Here is a 25,823-nt window from a genome sequence, read left to right as displayed (position 1 = left end):
GGTAAAATAATTAAGATCAGCACTTTATTAAAAAATATAATATTTAATTTATTTTTGCCAATGTCACCATCTATTAAAGAAATTAATGATCACTTTTTCAAATGCAGCTTTGATAATAGTATTTATAAGTGTTTATTGACTAAGTGTGGAGTAGGAAATGGCAACCCACTCCAGTATTCTTGCCTAGAAAATTCCATGGACAGCAGAGTCTGGTGGGTTATAGTCCTTGGAGTCTCAAAGATTCAGACACAACTGAGCAGGCATGCCTATTGACTACCTAAACCATTTTCCTCATAAAGTAAATATTTGCTATATGGTATATAAAAGACAATTGTGCACATTTTTCTCATGAATACCTAGAAAAATCTGGAGAAGCCAGGAAGACACCGTAAGGTAACCAATCAGGTGGGGAGGATGAAAAACTAGCCTGGCCACAAGCTCTATCCCAGCCCTGCTGGGGACACTTTGCAGAAGTGGAGACACCTGTGCACGTAAAGAACTAAAGTGAGACTTGAGAGACAAGAGCGCATTTCTGGCTGCACGCACAGGAGATGGCTGCAGGGTGGGGGCGGGCCGCTTGCTGTGGCCAAGGAATGGGGAAGGGCTTTCAGAGCGACCGCTCCTCCTGGCCCCATCCACGGTGACCCAGAACTGCAGCACTGGCGTGTGCCACAGCTGAACAGGCTACGGTCAGGCCCACTAGGGTGACCCGAAGAAAAGCGTCAGTTCAGGGTGAATGGCTGGCGGGCCTGGAGCTCCTTCCCTCCCCTGCACAGCCCTGCACTCTCTGAGCGCCAGACACCTCCAACCAGAGGGAAAAGTTCTCAGAAGAGTGCATTTCCTAGGGCACTACAGACGGTGCGTGAGGGGCGGGACTCTTTAGTCAGGAGGCAGCTCGGAGCAGCCATCAAGCTCAGATCATGAAGGCCACACTGGGCTCTTTGCACTGGGGCCCAACTCCAAACCCCAAGAGGTGGCCCAAGGTACTGAAACTAGCCTCCTCCATACTGTCCCCAGCTTGAAAGATGTGTGATGCCCCCGGGGAAAACTGGCATGGTGTCTTTCACTGGGTCTTCCCTGGTGGCTCAATCAGTAAAAAGTGAGGCCACAGTGCAGGAGACCTGGGTTCAATCCCTGGGTTGGGAAGATCCCCTGGAGAAGAGAATGGCAACCCACTCCAGTGTTCTTGCCTGGAGAATCCCATGGACAGAGGAGCCTAGCAGGCTGTAGTCCATGGGGTCGCAACGTGTCAGACACGACTGAGCAACTGAGTACACACATCTTCCTCTGAACCAATAAAGGATGTGAACCAGATCTGTAAACTTGTAGTCCATAGGCAAACCCACATGTGGCTTTGTTTCACTGGCTCCATGTTTTTAAGCTTCTGGAAAAGGAATGCTCAACCAGAGAAGGTGGTCTCCAGTGGCCACAGACCCCTCCACTCTATTTTGTTCAGTATCTAGCTTGATTCATTTATGTGGCATATCTGGCCCCTCTGGGCATTCCAGTGTGCAAACCCAGCTTAAACACAGTTCAAGGCTCTTCCTGCTTTTATGGATTCAATGATGGTTGTTCTGATTTTATGCACAGAGTCCCCTCAGGAAATAAACCACATGATCTCCATTTAGGATAGAGGCTGTTCTTGCTTCATCAGAATAGGGTGGGATGGGATCTGAATCAGAAGATGACCCTTCTGTGTGTAAAGCACAGTTCTTCTCCCTTTGAGTTTTCCTTCAGTAACTTGCTACTGAAGGGTGTTTTCCCAGAGCCCTTGGGAAAATGAATAGCTTCTGAGTAGACTCAGACAACCACATCAGAGCCAACCCCTCAGGAAGTCTGTCCATATAATTGCCTGGTGGTGGCCCTGTGGCTAACCCCAGCCCAGTCAATTCATGGGGGATGTGCTGGCTTGAATCAAACAGCCTCTGAGCTTTATTTATGGACAAAACAGATGACACCAGAATGTCTCTTCCCCTGGATCTCATCGCCCCTTAAATTTCAGGAAGAGGGGTCACCAACTCAAGCATGGACAAGTGAGTTTTGACATGTGTTAGAAAAGCCACACTGTCCACTCAGCGTATCTTTCCATTTTTGTAAGAGGCATGGGTGGAGACACTTGAATTCATAGAAATGAGAAAACCAACATCAATAATGTGAAGATGAACAGCAACCACCAGTCTGGACAAACACTGCCATTTGTCAATTCCAAGTAGACAGATATGATTCTCCAGAGCAATAAAATCTTCTGATTTTCTAACATTGGTTCATTTAAAAACAACAACAACCACACTGTGTTGGTACAGTCTACCTTCAGTCATGACGGAATAATTGCCATCACACTTGCCATTCTGCCTTAAACAGATTTAATGGAACAAAATACAAAAGGAAAATGCTGTGAAGTACTATTATAGCCAGCTCAGGATTGCAACCCCTAAGAGAAGGAAGCACATCAGGTGAGCCCCAAGCACTGCCTGACCCAGGTTAGGACAATTTCCTAGCCACAAAAAAGAAGGAGCCCTGATATCTTCTACCAGAGGGAGCAAAGATGCTGAGTAGAGAAGGCAGAGGTTAGTTTCGAGCCATTGAAACACCTAAAATGCAAAGATTTGAGCAACAGAGAAGGGAACTGGCTGAGAGCTTGGCTTCTCATGTACAGAGAAAGACCAAAAGACCCAGCAGAAAGCAGCTGACACGGCTGAGAGCAGAGACGAGGTACTAAATGCCACACTAGCAGACACTGGCGCTCTGGTCCAACCAGGTGAAAGAGACCTCATTAAGGCATTCATCTGAGACATAATATTTATTCCACCATCTCACAAGTGAGATTCATGTCCTAAAGAAGTGGTTCCAGATTGGAAGGGTGAGGTGCTTTTTCTCTTCCCTCAAAGAACATCTGGCAAAGTCTGGAGATGTTTTTTTCACTGTCATGATGAGACATACTGGTACTGTGTGCTTAGTAGCTCAGTCGTGTCTAACCCATTGCCGCCCTGTGGAGTATAGCCCGCCAGGCTTCTCCATCCGTGGGATTTTTCAGGCCAGGATACTGGAGTGTGTTGCCACTTCCTTCTCCAAGGGACGGGAAGTACTACTTCCATCCAGTGTGCAGAGCCATGGATATTGCTAAACATCTCACAGTTTACAAGATAATCACACACGATGAAGAATTTTCCAGCCTAAAAACGCCAATAGTGTCAGGGTTCAGAAATCCCACCCTAGGATAAGTGTTACTCTAGACCTTTGCAAAAGCTAATAGCTAGCCTCCCCAGTGATCCTCACCTCCTATTATTCATACCTTTGTCTAGTTCCCACTGACCCACATGGAAAAGCTCAGATGAAGCAGGACAGAGGTCTCTGTCACAGCCAGAAATGAGAACAGGTCTGCCAATAAGCACGTGAGTACTCTTGAAAGCATGCTTTGCAACTATGTTGGAGTCTTAGATGACCGCAGCCCCAAATAATGGCTCACTGCAACCTCATAAAGAGTTCCTGAGCCATGAAGCCAAGTCACTCCCAGATTCCTGATCTTCAGAAATGGTGTGATAATAAATGTTGTTTTTAACTGCTAAGTTTTGGGGTAATTTATTACATAGCAATAGATAAACACAACAACCTTGCCCTAGCAAAGCCTAAAACTGTCTTGTTAATTGTCTGCCAGAACAAAACTCAAACTCTTTTAAGAAGAATAAATAAGCCAGATTCCTTAAAATGCATGATTTACAATGTTTGGGAATACAGTAAAAAAAAAAAAAAATACTAAGCATGCAAAGAAATGAAAAAAATGACTCATAATGTTTTTTAAAAAGCAGTTAGAAACAGATTCTGAGATGATTCAGATATTGGAATCAACGCACAAGGATTTTCTTTAAAGCTATTAGAATTATGCTAAAAACTTAAAGAAAAATATAGTCCTAATGCGTGACCATATGAGGAGAAGTCCACAGAGAAACAGAAATTATGAAAGAGAAGCAAATGGAAATTCTATAACTGAAAAGAAAATATCAGAAATCAAAAATTTACTAGATTGGTTTAAAAGCAAACTTAAGGTGCCAAGAGAAAAAATAAGTGAACTAGAGACAGATTCATAACAATTTCCACTCTGAAGAAAAAAGATTTTTTAAAAGTTTAAAAACATGAACAAAGTCCCAGTGACCTGTGGGACAATCTTAAATAGTCTAACATAAGTCCAATTGAGCTCTCAGAGAAAAGCAAAGAAAGAACAAGAAAGAAACAATTAAAAAAAAAAAAAACGGTGGTTGAAATTTTCTTAAATGTAGTGAAAAACATTAACTTGCCAATTCAAGAAACTAAATGAACCCCAAGCAGGACAAATACAATGACAAACACAATAAGTTCATTATCATCAAACTGCTGAAAACCAAAGACGAAAACTTTGAAAGCAACAAGAGAAAAATGACCAAATAAATACATGAGAGGAATGACACAAAGACAATTATCTTCTCATTGAAACGATGGAGACCAGAAGGTCACAGAATAGCACTGAAATGAAGAAAGAAAAAATTGTATTCTAAGAATTTTTATCCAACAAAAATATTCTTTAAAAGGAGAGCAAAATAAAGACATTTAAGATTTTTTTAAAGTTGAAAGAAATGGTAACCAGCAGATATGCACTATAAGACCTACTGAAAGAGTTCTTAGGCTAAAGATAAATGATACCAAATAGAAACAGATCTACTGGAAAAAATGGCAAACACTGAAAATGTTATATGTAAATTTAAAACACTACATTTCCCCTTAATTTACTTAAAAGACAAATGCCCATTAAAAGTGAAAATAGGAACATTATAAATTGAAGTTTATAATATACGTAAATTAAAATTATGGCTACATCACAAAGGATGGAGAGGAAAATGAAGTTATACTCTGTATTGCTCTTCATCCTGTTCGTGATGCCATTTGTCTTGCTGTTCACACTGTCCGCACTGTTTGCTGAACCCAGGGTAGGCAAGACACGAGCTAAGAGGCTGCAAGAAGGCTTGAGGAGCTTAGGAACTGGAGACACATTTATTCTCTCCTGGCTGGTGGAGCATAACCTAACACAACACAACCTCTCTCCCGGCTGACACAGCAGCCGTAACAGCATTCCTCCTGGCTGACGTAGCACGCGTACCACAGTTCTCTCGTGGCCGACCCAACAGACACAGCCATGTAGAAGCAATAATGCCTCCACTTTTTAGGTGGAGCTCACATGTATGTACAGCCCCCAACCCGTAGCTAAGCAAGGACATCTTGACGTGCGTACACAGTGCTACAAATGATCTCAGCTGTTACACGGTCATTATTTACAAAATGTGGGGTGAAAGAGCCTGAATATGCACGCGATCTTGGCTAATTTGCTGTCTCCCCACATACTACTATTTATATTTGTGAAGTGTGAATAACAATGTGGGAAGTGAAACAATATTAATTATAATTAGACTGTGATGAATTAATAACACATAATCCTTAAAGAACTAATAGAAAATAAAAAGAAAAATAGCTTTGATACCAATAAAGAAGATGAAAAGAACACAAAGTATTCAACTAATCCAAAAGAAGGCACAAAAGAGGACAAAGAACACAAAGCAGATGGGACAAATATAAAACAAATAATTACATGTCATACTTAAAGCTCACTATACAATTTAGTAAAAATGAACTGAATAATGTAATTAAAAGGAAATGATTGTCAGAGTAGATTTCTAAATTATTTTAATAAATTTATTTAAATTTAATTTAAATAAATTTATTAATTTATTAAATAAATTTATCAATTTAATAAATTTATTTTAATTTATTTATTGAAGTTATTGATTTTACTTTACAGTAAAAATGATGCCCAGACCTCCCTGGTTGTCCAGTGGATAAGAATCCGCCTGCCAATGCATGATTCAATCCCTAATCTGGGACGATTTCGCAGGTTGCAGGGCAAGTAAGTCCACACACCACAACTACTGAGCCCAACTCTAGAGCCTCCATGCCGTGACTGCTGAGCCCATGTGCTGCAACTGCTGAAGCCTGCACACCTAGAGCCTGTGCTCTGTAGCAAGAGAAGCCACCGCGAGGAAAGCCCACACACACCACCGCCAGAGAGGGGGCCTTGCTGGGCAGTGAAGACCCAGGGCAGCCAAAAACAAATGTGTAACTAAAAATTTTAACAAATAAAAGATAAAAACAATGCCCAACCATATAAATGTGAAATATAAAGACACAGATTAAAGATAAAAGGGTGGAAAAGTATGAGAATGGTAAAAATAAGAAAACTGGTATGGTTACATTAAAATAAAACGAAGCAGACTTCAAGGCAAAGCATTTCCACAGATAAAGGGAGACATTTCATAATAACACAAGCGTTAACTCAGCAGGAATTCAGAGTTAATTCAGCACAAGCTGGAATCAAGATTGCCGGGAGAAATATCAATAACCTCAGATATGCAGATGACACCACCCTTATGGCAGAAAGTAAAGAGGAACTAAAAAGCCTCTTGATGAACGTGAAAGAGGAGAGTGAAGAAGTTGACTTAAAGCTCAATATTCAGAAAACTAAGATCATGGCATCTGCTCCCATCAGCTCATGGGAAATAGATGAGGAGACAGTGGAAACAGTGTCAGACTTTATTTTTTGGGGCTCCAAAATCACTGCAGATGGTGACTGCAGCCATGAAATTAAAAGACACTTACTCCTTGGAAGGAAAGTGATGACCAACCTAGATAGCCTATTAAAAAGCAGAGACATTACTTTGCCAACAAAGGTTCGTCTGGTCAAGGCTATGGTTTTTCCAGTGGTCCTGTATGGATGTGAGAGTTGGACTGTGAAGAAAGCTGAGACCGAAAAATTGATGCTTTTGAACTGTGGTGTTGGAGAAGACTCTTGAGAGTCCCTTGGACTGCAAGGATATCCAACCAGTCCATCCTCAAGGAGATCAGTCCTGGGTGTTCACTGGAAAGACTGATGCTGAAGCTGAAACTCCAGTACTTTGGCCAGCTCATGCGAAGAGTTGACTCATTGGAAAAGACCCTGATGCTAGGAGGGATTGGGGGCAGGAGGATAAGGGGACAACAGAGGATGAGATGGCTGGATGGCATCACCGACTCAATGGGCATGAGCTTGTGTAAACATTGGGAGTTGGTGATATACAGGGAGGCCTGGCATGCTGCAGTTCATGGGGTCGCAAAGAATCAGACACGACTCAGTGACTGAACTGAACTGAACTAACTCAGCAGGAAGTCATTAAAATCTTAACTTTGCACCTAATAACTGGACTTCAAAATTCATAAAGCAAAAACTGAGTAAAAGAATGAGAAAAATTAAAAACTTGCCAATCAAAAAAAAAAAAACTTGCCATCATGATTGGAGATTTTGGCAACTCTACCTCAGTAATTTACAGAATGAGGAGACAAAAAAAGAAATAGTAGTCATATAAAAGATCTGAACCATATTACAATCATCTTGATCTTACTGACATTTTCAGAATATCTCACTGAATGATTTTAAAATACACATTTTTTTCAAGTTCACATGAACACTTACCAAAATAGACCATACGCTTAGTCCTAGGTCTCAATAAAGTGCAAAAGATTAAAATCTTACAGTATGTTTTCTGAGCATAATGGAATCAAAAGTCAAGAACAATAGATATCTAGAAAATCCTCCTAAATATTTGAAAAGTAAACAGTGTTCTTCTAAATGAAAGTGAAAGTCGCTCAGTCATGGCGGACTCTTTGCGACCCCTTAGACTATACAGCCCATGGAATTCTCTAAGCCAGAATACTGGAGTGGGTAGGCTTTCCCTTCTCTGCAGGATCTTCCCAACCCAGGGATCAAATCCAGGTATCCCGCATTGCAAGTAGATTCTTTACCAGCTGAGCCACAAGGGAAACCCATGGGTATTGGAATAGGTAGCCTATCCCTTCTCCAGCGGATCTTCCTTACCCAGTAACTCATGACAAAAAATTAGTAGGGAAATTAGAAAATATTTTAACTGAATGATGATGAAAATAGAAAGTAACAAATTTTATGGAATGAAGTTAAAGCAGTGCCTAGAAAAAAACAAAGATTAAAAATTGATAGTTCAAATTTACACTTTACCAGTCTAAAAAGGAGAATACATTAATCCCACAATGAATAGAAGGAAAGAAATAATAAAAACCAAAATCAATTAAATAAAAACAAGCAAATAAATAAAAAAATAATAAAGCCAAAAGATAACTCTTTGAAATGATTAATAAAAAATTTTAGGAACCCAGCAAAACTAATCAAGAAAAAAAAGAAAAACTTAAAAATATCCAAAATAGAAGATAAGACATCACTACAGAGCCAATAGACATTCAAAGTATAAGGAATTATTATTAACAACTTTATAATAGTAAACTCAAGGTTTTAGATGAAATAGCAAGTTGCTTGAAACAAAATTTACCAAAAGTGATACACATGAAAAAAGAGACAATATGAATAGCCCTATTTTTTACTATCCTATTGCTTTATAGCCAGTCACAAAACTTAGCAGTTTAAAATAAGAAAAGCAACAACCATTTTGTGGCTGCTAAATTAATTGACTTCAGTTGGGTGTTTCTTCCCATCCACATGGTACTGGCTGGGATGACTCAGTCTGCCCCTTTCAGTTGGCAGATGGACCACGCTGGAAAGCCCACAAATGCATTACTCACATGTCTGGTACCTAGTGCTCCTTCAGATGATCTCTTCTCTTGAGTTCCCTCTTAACCATGCAGCCTCAGAGCAGTCATATTTTCTCTATTTTGGCTGACTTCAAGAGGGAAAGCATGAGCTGCTGGGGCTCCTGAGGGACAGAACTTAAACTGACTGTCATTTTCCCATATTCTATTTGTCAATGTAAGTCTTAAGATCACACCAGCCTCAAGAGAGGGAGATGAATGAAAAGGAATGCACGTAGAGGGGTAATAAATGGATGGCATCCCAGTTTGGAGATCCTCTACCACAACCTAAATCTATTAAATAACCATAACCAAAAACATCCCCCCCCCCCCAAACAAAAAGAACTGAAGGCCTAGATGATTTCAGTGGTTCAGCTCAGTTCAGTCACTCAGTCACATCTGACTCTTTGTGACACCATGGACTGCAGCACGCCAGGCTTCCCTGTCCATCACCAACTCCTGGAGTTTGCTCAAACTCATGTCCATCAAGTCAGTGATGCCATCCAACCATCTCATCCTCTGTCGACCCCTTCTCCTCCTGGCTTCAATCTTTCCCAGCATCAAGGTCTTGTCCAGTGAGTTAGTTCTTCACATCAGATGGCCAAAGTATTGAAATTTCAGCTTCAGCATCAGTCCTTCCAATGAATATTCAGGATTAATAGAATGGACTTTAGGATGGACTAGTTGGATCTCCTTGCAGTCCAAGAAACTCTCCAGAGTCTTCTCCAACCCCATAGTTCAAAAACATCAGTTCTTTGGTGCTCAGCTTTCTTTATAGTCCAACTCTCACATCCATACATGACTACTGGAAAAACCATAGCTTTGACTAGACAGACCTTTGTTGTCAAAGTAATGTCTCTGCTTTTGAATATGCTGTCTAGGTTGGTCATAGCTTTTCTTCCAAGGAGCAAGTATCTTTTGAATTTCATGGCTGCAGTCACCATCTGCAGTGATTTTGGAGCCCCAAAAAATAAAGTCTGTCACTGTTTTTATTGTTTCCCCATCTATTTGCCATGTTGTGATGGGACTGGATGCCATGATCTTAGTTTTTTTAATGTTGATTTTTAAGCCAACTTTCTCACTCTCTTCTTTCACTTTCATCAAGAGGCTGTTTAGTTCTTTGCTTTCTGCCATAACGGTTGTGTTATCTGCATATCTGAGGTTATTGATACTTCTCCCAGCAATCTTGATTTTTGCTTCATCCAGCCCAGCATTTCATATGATGTACTCTGCATATAAGTTAAATAAGCAGGGTGACAATATACAGCCTTGATGTACTCCTTTCCCAATTTGGAACCAGTCCATTGTTCCATGTCCAGTTCTAACTGTTGCTTCTTGACCTGCATTCAGATTTCTCAGAAGGCAGGTCAGGTGATCTGGTATTCTCATCCCTTGAAGGATTTTCCACAGTTTCTTGTGATCCACACATTCAAAGGCTTTGGGGTAGTCAATAAAGCAGAAGTAGATGTGTTTCTGGAGCTCTCTTGCTTTTTCAATGATCCAACAGATGTTGGCAATTTGATCTCTGGTTCCTCTGCCTTTTCTAAATCCAGCTTGAGTATCTGGAAGTTCTCAGTTCACATATTTCTGAAGCCTGGCTTGGAGAATTTTGAGCATTTTCTTGCTAGCGTGTGAGATGAGTACAACTGTGCGGTAGTTTGAGCATTCTTGGGATTGCTTTTCTTTATGATTGGAATGAAAACAGACCTTTTCCAGTCCTGTGGCCACTGCTGAGTTTTCCAAATTTGCTGGTATATTGAGTGAAGCACTTTCACAACATCGTCTTTTGAAATAGCTCAACTGGAATTCCATCACCTCCCCTAGCTTTGTTCGTAGTGATACTTCCTAAGGCCCGCTTGACTTCACATTCCAGGATGTCTGGCTCTAGGTGAGTGATCACACCATCGTGGCTATCTGGGTCATAAAGATCTTTTTCTATAGTTCTTCTGTGTATTGTTGTTACCTCTTCTTAATATCTTCTGCTTCTGTTAGGTCCATATCATTTCTGTCCTTAATTGTGCCCATCTTTGCATGAAATATTCCCTTGGTATCTCTAATTTTCTTGATGAGGTCTCTAGTCTTTCCCATTCTATTCCAAAGAATAGCAAGGAGAGATAAGAAAGCCTTCCTCAGTGATCAACGCAAAGAAATAGATTTCAATGGTAAGTCCTATCAAATATTTAAGGAAGAAAGCAATCAATCTTACATACCTAGTGGGCTTCCTCACTTATCAGTTGGCTCAGTGATAAAGAATCCAGCTTCCAACGCAGGAGACACAAGAGACATTGGTTCAGTCCCTGGCTTGGGAACATGTCCTAGAGAAGGAAATGGCAACCCACTCCAGTATTTTTGCTGGACAGAGGAAATTCGCATGGACAGAGAATCTTGGCAGACTACAGTCCATGGGTCACAGAGTCAGGCATGACTGAGTGACTGAGCACATATATGCAAAAGCAAAAAAGTCCTCAATAGAATATCAGTAAATAGAATCCTGGAAACATATAAAAGTGATAATAAATCATGGCCAAGTAGATTCTAAGAAATGCAAGTTTTTGAATGTTGATTCAAAAGTGAATCTATAATTCATCCTGTTAATGAAATAAATAAAATCATATATAGTTATTTTATTAGATGCAGGGGGAAAAATGACAAAACTTAACATCAATTCATGACCTAAATTCTCAGCACACTAGAAATAAAAGTGAATTTCTTCAGTTTGATAACTGTTGCTTATGAAAAGCTAGTTAGCATCATACTAATATAGCAGTTATACTGATATACAGTTAGCATCATAGTGATATACCGAATGCCATGCTCACAGCTTCTACTGAACATTTTGCTGGGGATTCTGTGTACTTCAATAAAGCCTGGAAAATGAATAAAAGGCAAAAACATTGGAAGGAAGTCAATAAAACTGTCTTTGTTCATAGAAAATGTGATGGTCTACATAGATAATCCTAAAGAGTCTACAAAAAACTATTAAAATTAAAAAACAAGTTTAGCAAACTCACAGATACAAGGTCAAAAACAGAAATATTAATAATTTCATTTTTATACTAGCAATAAAAATTGGAATATAAAAATTTTAATTTACAATAGCATGAAAAAACATTAAATATGTAGAAACACATCTAACAAAAGATACTAAAGACTGTCACACTGAAAATTATAAAACACTGCTAACAGAAATTAAAGACCTTCTTTCACACATTAAAGCTAGAGACATGCTGATTTTTTTTTTTTAGATATGACATTGTTAAGAAGAAAAAAATAGAAATCCTTTACATTCCTTACACTAACAATAAAAATATCAGAAAGATAAATTAAGAGAACAATCCCGTTTGCCATTTCAACAAAAGAACAACATCTAGGAATAAATCTACTTAAAGAGACAAAAGACTTGTATGCAGAAAACTATAAGACACTGATGAAAAAAAATCAAAGACAACACAAATACAGAGAGATACCATATTCTTAGATTGGAAGAATCAATACTGTCAAAATTACTATGCTTCCCAAAGCAATCTACAGATTCAATGCAATCCCTATCAAATCACCAATGGCATTTTTCACACAACTAGAACAAAAAAATTCACAATTTGTATGGAAATACAAAGATCCTGAATAGCCAAAGCAGTCTTGAGAAAGAAAGATGGAGCTGGAGGAAACAAACTCCCTGACTTCAAATTATACTACAAAGCCACAGTCATCAAGACAGTATGGCACTGGCACGAAAGCAGACATACAGACCAATGGAACAAGACAGAAAGCCCAGAGATAAACCCATGCACCGATGGGCACCTTATCTTTGACAAAGGAGGCAAGAATATACAATGCAGAAAAGATAGTCTCTTCAACAAGTGGTGATGGAAAAACTAAACACCTATGTGTTTTTTTAAAAAATGAAATTAGAACACTTCCTAACACCATACACAAAAATAAACTCAAAGTGGGTTAAAAACATAAATGTAAGGCTGGAAACCATAAAGCTCTTAGAGGAAAACAGGCAGTATACCTTTTGACATAAATTGTAGCAAGATTCTCTCTGACACACCTAGAATAATGGAAATAAAAATAAAAATAAATAGATAGGACCTAGTTAAACTTAAAGGCTTTTGCACAACAAAGGAAACTATAAATAAGATGAAAAGACAACCTTCAGAATGGGAGAAAATAATTGCAAACAAAGCAACTGACAAAGGGTTAATCTCCAAAATATATAAGCAGCTCATACAATATAAGAAACACACACAGCCCAATCAAAAAATGGGCAGAAGACCTAAACAGACATTTCTCCAAAGAAGACATACAGATGGCCAATAACATGTGAAAAGATTAACATTAATAATTAAAACTATGATGAGATATCACCTTACACCAGTTAGAAAGGCCATCATCAAGAAATCTACAAACAATAAATCCTGGAAAGAATGTGGAGAAAAGAGAACCCTCCTATACTATTAGTGGGAATGCAAACTGATATAATCATTATGGAAAACAGTATGGAGAGTCCTTTTAAAAACTAGGAATAATACTACCACATGATCCAACAATCCCACTGTTGACCATATACTCTGAGAAAACCATAATAATGAAAGACTCATGTACCCTAATGCTCATTGCAGCAATATTTACAGTGGCCAGGACATGGAAGCAACCTAGATGTCCACTGACAGATGAATGGATAAAGAAGTTGTAGTACATATAAATGTACAACAGAATATTACTCGGCCACAAAAGGAACAAATCTGAGTCATTTGTAGTAAGGTAGATGAACCTAGAGCCTATTATACAGAGTAACGTAAGAGAAAAACAACTATAGTATATTAATGTATGTATATGGAATCTAGAAAATGGTTCTGATGAACTTAGTAGAGAACAAACTTGTGGATGCAGTTGGAGAAGGTAAGGGTGGGACAAGCTGAAAAAGTAGCATTGACACTATCACATGTAAAATAGTTAGTGGGTAGTTGCTAAATAACACAGGGAGTCTGGCCTGGCACTCTGTGATGACCTACGGGGTGGGAATGGAGTAAGAAGGAGGTTCATGAGGTAAGGGATGTGTGTGTGTGTGTGTGTGTGTGTGTGTGTGTGTGTGTGTACATATATATATATAAAATTATAACTGATCCTCACTGTTGTACAGCAGAAACCAACACAAAATTGTAACGCAATTTTCCACCAGTTAAAAAATTAATTTAAAAATTTAAATTTAAATTTTTAAAAATAAAATAAATACAAAATGGATTGATTTGCTCCCAGAACATCAAACCACAACCTCATTGTAGTTTCAACATCTCCTAGGGATATGAAATTTTATTGTCTTTGTGTGGCATTATCTTTAATTAAATACAGACTTTTCCAATCATGTCATCTAGAGATCACTTTATCCATTGCTGTTTGGCTATGAGTCTCTTGTCTCTCTCCTCAGCAATGGTAAGGTGGATACTCTTTCCATGGGGAAGAGAGATCCATGGTGTTGCCTTTGTCAATAATGAAAATGTTGGAAAATCCGGTGTCAAAGCTGTTGCCACTGGCATCTTTCACATGAACTACAAAAGAACCAGGGTGTCTCTCGCAGTTGGTGATCATATCCATTCTTTCCAGGTTAGCACCTCCAGAAACCATGCACAGGTTACCAGTGTCAAATTAGATGAAATCAGTAATCTTGCCAGTCACCAAATCAATTTGAATTATGTCATTCACCTTGATGAGGGACTCAAGGTGGCTGATGGTGCAAACATCATGGGTCATCAGATGCAGGATTCCTTTTGCCCCACAAAGATCTTTCTCACTTTGTACAACTTACACCTGGCCTCTTTGGGTGTAATGCAATGAACAGCAAAAGATGAAAATTCTCTCCAGTCTTATTAATGCCAATGATATCCATAAAATCAGCAGAGTAGGTTATATCAGTCCAGACCTTGCCATCAATCTAAATGAAACATTGCATACAAATCTTCTTTATTTCTTCTCCTGTCAAAGCATACTTAAGTCTGTTCCTTAGGAAAATTACTAGGAGAAGACATTCCCTTAGCTCATGGGGACCAGTAAATGGATGAGAAGCAAACACACCAGTTAGTTTATCTGGCATCCAATGATTTGGAGCTGTTACACACTTCAGGTGCTTCTTGAGACCATGAGCCATGACTGCACTGGGCATAAACGAGCTAGGAGAGTAAATTTTAAATATGTAACCTGAAATTTCAGTAGTCTATATGATAAAGACCTCTTCTGCTTCCTTCCCTCCAAGCGAAGATGGCCTGACTTTAAAAAAATCCTTTCTTTTCTTTTGCTACTACCTTCTTCCCTATTTTCCTTCTACCTATAAAAACCTTCCATTTTAAGCAACTCCTTGAGCATCCCTCTATTTACTAGATTGGATGCTGTCTGACTACTGAGTTGTTGAATAAAGATAATTAGATCTCCCCATCAAAAGAAAGAAATGAAAGGAGACTGATACTAATAGAAATACATACCACATTCATGAATCAGAAGATTCAATAATGTTAAGCTATCAAGCTTCCTCAAACTGATCTTCAAATTCAACTTGCAGTTGACCCTTGAACAACCCAGATTTGGACTGAGCAGATAGGCAGATTTTTTTTTTCAATAAATACAGACTACAGAACTACATAATCCACAGTTGGTTGATTCTGCCAATACAGAACGATGGACACAGAGGGACATCTGTAAAGTTATACTCAGATTTTCCACTTCAAGGACTGTTGTTCAGTGATCAACTATTGCAGGAAGGGAAACCCCTTCCAGGGCCCAAGACTGGGCTCTTGCCTAATACTCAGAAATGAATTGTCTGAGGAGACATACGTAATGACAAAACAAGAGACTTTATTGGGAAGGAATGCCTGGGCCTCAAACCTCAAGTTCAAAATGAAGATAACAAGTGATAAGGAGTTAAGAAAGACTGCTGTTAGAAATGCAAATCACTGTGACAAAGAACTAGGGTCTCCTGCATTGCAGACAGATTCTTTTTTTTTTTTTTTTAATTGAAGGATAATTGCTTTACAGAATTTTGCTGGATTTTTGTCAAACATCAACATGAAACAGGCAAGCAGATTCTTTACTGACTGAGCCACCAGGGAAACCAGGAAACTATAAAGACTGCTCAAAATTAAACCACTCAATTATCAAGGTAAAACTGAGCTAAAGGGAAAAAATACCAAACTAAATAAAGCAGAAGAACAAACAAGTAATCTAGAAGAGAGAATAATGGAAATCACCCAATCAGAACAACAGACAGAAAGGCAAATTTATTAATTTAGCCATGCTACATGACTTGTAGGACCTTAGTTCCCTGATGAGGGATTGAATGTAGGTCCCCAACAGTGGAAGCATGGAGTCCTAATCACTGGACCAGGGAATTCCCAGAAAGACAAATTTTTTTTTAAAAAGGAAAACAATATACACAATTACTGGCAATCCCACTGTGGCTGTGAAACCATAGCTTTCACTGTGTGGACTTTTGTTGGCAAAGTGATGCACATATATGTATACGTATAACTGAATCACATTGCTATACGCTTGAGACTAACACACATTGTAAATCAACTATACTTCAATTAATTTTTTAATAAAACACGAAAGGAAAAGCAAGAAGAAGGAAGGAACTAAGGAGAAATACAAAATCAACTAGAAAACAAGCTTTAAAATGACAATAAATATGTACTTATTGATAATTACTTTAAATTACTTTAAGTGTTCCAATTAAAAGACATGGAGTCGCAGATTAGATAACAAAACAAGAAGCTACAATATGCTGCCTACAGGAGATTCACTTTAGGGAGAAAGACGCACATGGATTTAAAGTGAATGGATAGAAAATGCAAATGGAAAATAGCAAGAAAGTAAGGACATCAATATTCATATCAAATAAAATAGAATTTAAAACAAAGACCATAAATGAAGACACTACAACATGATAAAAGGATCAATACAAAAAGAGGATCTAACACTCATTAATGTATATGTACCCAATATAGGAGCACACAAGTATATTTTTAAAAATATAGTCATATAGAAATAACAGACATAAAGAAATAACTGATGGGAATGCAATGATAGTAGAACATCTCACTTTCATCAATGGACAGGTCTTCAAGATAGAAAATCAGTATGGCAACAGAGATCCTAACTGCCATAATAGAATAGTTAGGCTTAATATCTATAGGAAACTACATCCAAGAGAAACAGAATTTACATTCTTTTCAAGTGCACATGTAACATTCTCTAGGATAGATGACATACTAGGACACAAAACAAGCTGTAACAAATTTAAGAGGATAGTGATTATTTTAAGCATCTTTTCCAACTACAATGGCATGAAACTAAAAATCAACCACAGAAAGAGAAACTAGAAAATATTGAATTGCATGAAGACCAGCAACAAGATACAGAAAAACCAGTATCAATAATGAAATCAAGAGAAAAATTTTTTAATGCTACCAAAGCACCCAACACTGAAAACACAACCATACAAAGTCTATGGCATGCAGCAAGAGCAGTTCTAAGTGAGAAGTTCATAGCAATACAGCCCTTCCTCAAATAAAAAAAGGAAAAGAAAAATCTCAATAAACAACCTAACTTAGCACTTAAAAGAACTAGAAAAAGAAGAATGAATAAAACATAAAGTCAGCAGAAGGAAGGAAATAATAAAGATCAGAGATGAAATAAATAAAATAGAGGTTAAGCCATACACAAAAATAAACTCAAAATGGATTAAAGATCTAAATGTAAGACCAGAAACTATAAAACTCCTAGAAGAGAACATAGGCAAAACACTCTCCGACATAAATCACAGCAAGATCTTCTATGACCCACCTCCCAGAATATTGGAAATAAAAGCAAAAATAAACAAATGGGACCTAATGAAAATTAAAAGCTTTTGCACAACAAAGGAAACTATAAGTAAGGTGAAAAGACAGCCCTCAGATTGGGAGAAAATAATAGCAAATGAGGAAACAGACAAAGGATTAATCTCAAAAATATACAAGCAACTCCTGAAGCTCAATTCCAGAAAAATAAATGACCCAATCAAAAAATGGGCCAAAGAACTAAACAGACATTTCTCCAAAGAAGACATATAGATGGCTAACAAACACATGAAAAGATGCTCAACATCACTCATTATCAGAGAAATGCAAATCAAAACCACAATGAGGTACCATTACACGCCAGTCAGGATGGCTGCCATCCAAAAGTCTACAAGCAATAAATGCTGGAGAGGGTGTGGAGAAAAGGGAACCCTCTTACACTGTTGGTGGGAATGCAAACTAGTACAGTCACTATGGAAAACAGTGTGGAGATTTCTTTAAAAACTGGAAATAGAACTGCCATATGACCCAGCAATACCACTTCTGGGCATACACACCAAGGAAACCAGATCTGAAAGAGACACGTGCACCCCAATGTTCATCGCAGCACTGTTTATAATAGCCAGGACATGGAAGCAACCTAGATGCCCATCAGCAGATGAATGGATAAGGAAGCTGTGGTACATATACACCATGGAATATTATTCAGCCGTTAAAAAGAATTCATTTCAATCAGTTCTAATGAGATGGGTGAAACTGGAGCCCATTATACAGAGTGAAGTAAGCCAGAAAGATAAAGAACATTACAGTATACTAACACATATATACAGAATTTAGAAAGATGGTAACGATGGCCCTATATGCAGGGCAGAAGAAGAGATGCAGAAGTACAGAACAGACTTTTGAACTCTGTGGGAGAAGGTGAGGGTGGGATGTTTCGAAAGAACAGCATGTATATTATCTGTGGTGAAACAGACCACCAGCCCAGGTGGGAGGCGTGAGTCAAGTGCTTGGGCCTGGTGGGCTGGGAAGACCCAGAGGAATTGGGTGGAGAGGGAGGTGGGATGGCGGACCGGGATGGGGAATACGTGTAACTCTATGGCTGATTCATATCAATGTATGACAAAACCCACTGAAAAATAAAAAATATATATAAAATAAAATAAAATAAAATAGAGGTTAAAAGATAGGGGGAAAAATCAATAAAACCAAGACCCAAAATCAACAAACTTCTGGCCAGGTTCACACTGTGAGGACCCAAATAAACAAAATAAGAAATAAAACAGGAGAAAAATAAACAACCAATACTACAGAAATGTGAAATACCATGAGACAATATTCTGAATGGTTATATGCCAACAAAATGGAAAATCCAGAAGCAATGGACAAGTTTCTAGAAACATGCAACCTGTCAAAACTGAAACAAGAAAAACACATAATTTCAACAGACTGATCACCAGAAGAGAAATATAATCTGTAATTTTAAAACTCCCTGATGCATGAGACGAGTGCTCGGGCCTGGTGCACTGGGAGGACCCAGAGGAGTCGGGTGGAGAGGGAGGTGGGAGGGGGGATCGGGATGGGGAATACGTGTAACTCTATGGCTGATTCATGTCAATGTATGACAAAACCCACTGAAATGTTGTGAAGTAATTAGCCTCCAACTAATAAAATAAAAATAAATAAATAAATAAATAAAACTCCCTGAAAACAAGACCAGATGATTTCACTGGGGAATTCTACCCAACACACAAAGAAGAACTTATACCTATCTTTCTCAAACTCTTCCAAAAGATTGAAAAGGGGGGAGAACTCCCAAAGTCATACTATGAAGCCACCATCACCCTGATATCAAAACCATACAAGGACAAAAAAAAAATTACAGGCCAGTATCTTTGATGAATATAGATGCAAAAATCCTCAACAAAATATTAGTAAACTGACTCCAACAACATATCAAAAGGATCACACACCATGATCAAGTTGGATTCACCTTAATCCACCTTGGATATCCAAATAGCCAGGGTCATAAGGATATTTTAACATATGCAAATAAATCAACATGATACAACACATCAACAAAAGAAAAGACAAAAAACAACACGATCATCTCAATAGATGCAAGGAGAATTATTTGATAAAGTTCAACACCAGTTCATGAAAAAAACTCTCACCGAAGTGGGCATAGAGGGAACATATTTCAACATAATAAAAATCATTTATGGCAAACTCATAGCTGACATAATACTAAATCACAAAGGTGAAAGTTTTCTCACTAAATTCTGGGAAAAGATAAGAATGCCCACTCTCACCACTTCTATTCAACACAGTATTGGAAGTCCTAGCCACAGCAACCATACAATAAAAAGAAATAAAATATGTCTAAATCAAAAGGGAAAAGGTAAAGTTGTTACTATATGCAGATAAGATGACATACTGTATAGAACACCCTGAAGACTCTATAAAAACTACTAGGCTTGTCAATGCAGGTAGCATGACACAAGATTAATATACATAAGTCGGTTGCATTTCTTTACACTAACAATGAAATATCAGAAAGAGAAAGTTAAAAAGCATTTAAAACTGTATCAAAAAAATAAAATACTTAGTAACAAACCTAACCAAGGGAGTGAAAGACTTACACACAGAAAAATATAGAACAGTGATAGAAGAAATCAAAGCTGATTCAAGGAAAAATATCCCATGCTCTTAGACTGGAAGAATTAATACAGTTTAGCAATACTACCCAAAGGCATCTACAGATTTAATGCAATTCCTACAAATTACCCATGACATTTTTCACAGAACCAGAACAAATAATCCTAAAATTTATTGGAACCATGAAAGACCCAGAATTTCCAAAAAATCCTGAAGAAAAAGAACAAAGCTGAAAGCATAACCCTTCCACACACTTCAGACAATACCACAAAGCTAAAGTAATCAAGACTGTATGGTATTGGCACAAAAACAAACCAAAAAAAAAAAAAAAAAAACCGAATCAACAGAATTGCTGTTCAGTTGCTAAGTCATGTTCAACTCCTTGCATGCCAGGTTCCTCTGTCCTCCACTGCCTCCCAGAGATTGCTCAGATCCACATCCATTGAGACAATTGTGCTATCTAACCATCTCATCTTCGGCCATCGCCTTCTCCTTTTGGCTTCACACTTGCCCAGCAACAGGCTCTTCTCCAATGAGTTGACCCTGGGCATCAGATGGCCAAAATACAGGAGTTTCAGCTTCAGCATCAATCCTTCCAATGAATATTTAGGGTTGATTTCCTTTAGGATTGACTGGTCTGATCTCCTTGCAGCCCAAGGAACTCTCAAGAGTCTTCTGCAGCTCCAGCACTGGAAGGCATCTATTTTTCAGCGCTCAGCCAACTCTACAGTCCAACTCACATCTGTACATGACTACTGTAAAAGCCATAGCTTTGATTATGCAGACTTTTTGTCAGCAAAGTGATGTCTCTGCTTTTTAATATGGTCTATGTTTGTCATAGCTTTGCTTCCAAGGAGCAAGCATCTTCTAATTCATGGTTGCAGTCATGTCCACAATGATTTTGGAGCCCAAAAAAATAAAATCTGGTTTTTTTAAATTTTATAAATAAAAAATGTTTCCACTTTTTCCCCATCTATTTGACATGAAGGAAAGGGACCCGATGCCATGATCTTAGTTTTTTGAATACTGAATTTCAAGTCAGCTTTTTCACTATTTTCTTTCACCATCATCAAGAGGCTCTTTAGTTCCTCTTAACAACTGGCCATTGGAGTGGTATCATCTGAATATTTGAGGTAGCTGATATTTCTCCTAGCACTCTTGATTTCAACTTGTGATTAATCCAGTCTGGCATTTTGCAAGATGTACTCTGAATTTGATAAATAAGCAGGGTAACAATATACAGCCTTGATGTACTCCTTTCCAAATTTGGAACCCAGTCTGTAGTTCCATGTCTGGTTCTAACTGCTGCTTCTTGATGTACATACAGGTTTCTCAGAAGGTAAGTAAGGTGATCTGGTATTCCCATTTCTTGAAGAATTTTCCACAGTTTGTCATGATCCACATGGTCAGCGACTTTTGTATAGTAATGAAGCAGAAGTAGATGTTTTTCTGGAATTTCCTTGTTTTCTCTATGATCCAGCAAATGTTGGCAATTTGATTTCTAGTTCCTCTTCTTTTTGAAATCCAACTTGTACATCTGAAAATTCTTGGTTCACATACTGCTGGAGCCTATCTTGAAGAATTTTTAGCATAAATTTACTAGCATGTGGAAATGAGCACAATCATACAGTAGTCTGAACATTCTTTGGCATTTCCTTTCTTTAGGATTGGAATGAAAACATATTTTCCAGTCCTGTGGCCATACTGAGTACAGCACTTTAACAGCATCATCTTTTAGAATCTGAAATAGTTCAGCTGGAATTCCATCACCTCCACTAGCTTTGTTTGTAGTAATGCTTCCTAAGACCTACTTGACTTCACACACCAAATGTCTGGCTCTAGGTAAGTGATCACAGCATTGTGGTTATATGGGTCATTAAGATCTTTTTTGTATAGTTCTCCTGTGTGTTCTTGCCACCTCTTCTTAATCCCTTCTATTTCTGTTAGGTCTTTGACATTTCTTTCCTCTATTGTGCTCATCTTTGAATGAAATGTTCCCTTCGTATCTCCAGTTTTCTTGAAGAGATCTCTAGTTGTTCTCATTCTATTGTTTTCCTTTATTTCTTAGCATTGTTCACTTATTCTCTGGAACTCTACATTCAGTTGGGTCCTTTTCTCCTTTGAGATATTTGATTTAGGTCATACCTGAATGGCCTAGCAGTTTTCCCTTTATTGTTGTTGTTTAGTTGCCAAGGTCTGTCCAACTCTTTTGTGACCCCATCATGGACTGTAGCTCACCAGGCACCTCTCTCCATGGGATTTCCCAGGCAAGAATACTGGAGTGGGTTGTCATTTCCTTCTCCAGGGGATCTTCTCCACCCAGGGATTGAACCTGTGTCCCCCGCTTTGGCAGGTGTGTTCTTTACCACTGATCCACCAGGGAAGTGCTAGTGGTTTTCCCTACTCTCTTCAATTTAAGCCTGAATTTTGCAACAAGGAGCTCATGATCTGAGCCACAGTCAGCTCCAGTTCTTGATTTTGTTGACTGTATAGTTTCTCCATCTTCAACTGCAAAGAATGTAGTCAATCTGATTTCAGTATTGACCATCTGATGACGCCCCTGTGTAACACCATCTCTGTGTTTGCTACGGCCAGAGTGCTCTCTTCACAAAACTCTGTTAGCCTTTGCCCTGCTTCATTTTGTACTCCAAGGCCATACTTGTGTGTTACTCCAGGTACCTCTTGACCCCCTACTTTTGCATTCCAATCCCCTATGATGAGAAGGGCATCTATTTTTCGTGTTAGTTCTAGAAGGTCTTGTAGGTCTTCATAGAACCAGTCAACATCAGCTTCTTTGGCATCAGTGGTTGGGGCACAGACTTGGATTACTGTGATGTTGAAGTGTTTCCCTTGGAAATGAGCCAAAATCATTCTGTCCTTTTTGAGATTGCACCCAAGTACTGCATTTTGGAACTTTTTGGTGACTATGAGGGATACTCCAATTCTTCTATAGGATTCTTGTCCGCAGTAGTAGATTTAATGCTCATCTGAATTAAATTCACCCATTCCCATCCATCTTCGTTTACTGATTCCTAAGATGTCAGTGTTCACTCCTGCCATCTCCTCTTAACCATGTCCAGTTTACCTTAATTCATGGGCCTAGCATTGCAGGCTCCTATGGAATATTGTTCTTTATAGCATCAGACATTACTGTCACCACCAGACACATCCACAACTGAGCATCATTTCCACTTTGGCCCGGCCACTTCATTCTTTCTGGAGCTATTAGTAATTGCCCCCTACTCTTCCCAGTAACATATTGGACACCTTCCAACCTAGGGGGCTCACCTTCCAGTGTCATATCTTTTTGCCTTTTCATACTGTTCATGGGGTTCTCACAGCAAGAATACTGAAGTGGTTTGCCATTCCCTCCTCCAGTGAACCATGTTTTGTCAGAACTCTTCACTATGACCTGTCCATCATGGGTGGCCCCACACACCACGACTCAGGTTCACTGAGTTACACAAGCCCCTTCACCACAACAAGGCTGTGATCCATGAAGGGGAAACAGAATAGAGAGCCCCAAAATAAATTCACACACCTACAATTTATTAATCTTTGACAAAAGAGGAAAGACTATACAATGAATGAAAGATAGGCACGTCGTGTTGGGAAAGATGGACAACCACCATAAATCAATGAAGTTAGAACATATTTTCCCACCATACTCAAAAATAAACTCAAAATGGCTTACAGACTTACATATAAGATGTAACACCATAAAACTCCTAGAAGAGAACATACACAGAACGTTATCTGACATAAATCATAGCATGTTTTCTTAAGTCAGTCTCCCACGCAAAAGAAATAAAACCAAAAACAAGGAAGTAGGACCTAATTAAACTTGCAAGCTTTTACACAGCAAAGGAAACCATAAACAAATTGAAGACAGTCCACAGAATGGGAGAAAATATGAGCAAACAATGCAACCAACAAAGGATTAATCTCCAAAATACAAACAGCTCATGCAACTCTGTGTCAGAAAAAAAAAAAAAGTCAAACAATAGGTACCTTATTTTTCACAAAGGAGGCAAGGATATACAATGGGGCAAAGACAGCCTCTTCAATAAATGGTGCTGGGAAAACTGGACAGCCACATGTAAAAGAATGAAATTAGAACATCTCCTAATGCCATACACAAAGATAAACTCAAATGGATTAAAGACCTAAATTTAAAACCAGAAACTATAAAACTCTTAGAGGAAAGCATAGGCAGAACACTCAGTGACATAAATGAAAGCAAGATCCTCTATGACCCACCTCCTAGAGTAATGGAAATAAAAACAAAAGTAAACAAGTGGGATCTGATTAAACTTAAAAGCTTTTGCACAGCAAAGGAAACTATAAACATGGTGAAAGGACAACCCTCAGAATGGGAGAAAATAATAGCAAATGAGACAACTGACAAAGGATTAATTTTCAAAACATACAAGCAGCTCATACAACTCAATACCAGAAAAACAAACAGCCCAAACAAAAAGTGGGGAAAAGACCTAGACAGACATTTCTCCAAAAGAGACATACAGATGGCTAACAAACACATGAAAAGATGCTTAACATCGCTCATTATTAGAGAAATGCAAATCAAAACTACAATAAGATATCACCTCACACCAGTCAGAATGGCCATCATCAAAAAGTCTACAAACAATAAATGCTGGAGAGGGTGTGGAGAAAAGGGAATGCTCTTGCACTCTTGGTGGGAACATACAGTATGGAGATCCCTTAGAAAACTAGGAATAAAACCACCCAGCAATCCCACTCCTAGGCATATAACCTGAAGAAACCAAAATTGAAAAGGATACATGTATCCCATTTTTCATTGCAGCACTATTTACAATAGCTAGAATATGGAAGCAACCTAGATGTCGGTGGACAGATGAATGGATAAAGAAGCTGTGATACATATATACAATGGAATATTACTCAGCTATAAAAAGGAACACATTTGAGTCAGTTCTAATGAGGTGGATGAACCTAGAGTCTGTTATACAGAGTGAAGTAAGCCAGAAAGAGAAAGATAAATACTGTATTCTAACATATATATACGGAATCTAGAAGAATTTATTTACAGGGCGGGAATGGATACACAGACATAAAGAATAGATTTATTGACATGGGGAGAGGGGAGGACAGGGTGAGATGTATGGAAAGAGTAACGTGGAAACTTACATTACTATATGTAAAATAGATAGCCAACGGGAATTTGCTGTATGGCTCAGGAAACTCAAACAGGGTCTCTGTATCAATCTACAAGGGTGGGATGGGGAGGGATACGGGAGGGAGGTTCTAAAGGGAGGGGATATATGTATACCTATGGCTGATTCATGTTGAGGTTTGACAGAAAACAACAAAACTCTGTAAAGCAATTATCCTTCAATTAAAAAAGAATTTTTTTAAAAAGCCCAATCAAAAAATGGGCAGAAGATCTAAATAGATATTTCTCCAAAGAAGACATACAGATGGCCAAAAAGCACATGAAGTGATGTTTAACATCACTAATTATTAAAGAAATGTAAATCAAATCTACAGTGAGGTATCACCTTACATTTGTCAGGATGGCTATCATCAAAATTCACAAACAATAAATGCTAGAGAAGGTGTGGAAAGGAGGGAACACTCATACACTCTTGATGAGAATGCAAATTGGTGCAGTCGCTATGG

General features: G+C 38.4%; 1 pseudogene; it reads right to left on the bottom strand.

Moving 5' to 3' along the window:
- Positions 1-14,051: 14,051 nt before the first annotated feature.
- On the bottom strand, positions 14,052-14,818 carry LOC136155703 (small ribosomal subunit protein eS4, X isoform-like; annotated as a pseudogene).
- Between the last annotated feature and the right edge of the window lie 11,005 nt (positions 14,819-25,823).

Source organism: Muntiacus reevesi, chromosome 1 (genome assembly GCF_963930625.1).
Source record: "Muntiacus reevesi chromosome 1, mMunRee1.1, whole genome shotgun sequence".
Taxonomy (NCBI): domain Eukaryota; kingdom Metazoa; phylum Chordata; class Mammalia; order Artiodactyla; family Cervidae; genus Muntiacus; species Muntiacus reevesi.
The sequence above is the reverse complement of the archived record's forward strand: the minus strand, read 5'-3'. Positions and strand labels throughout refer to the sequence as shown.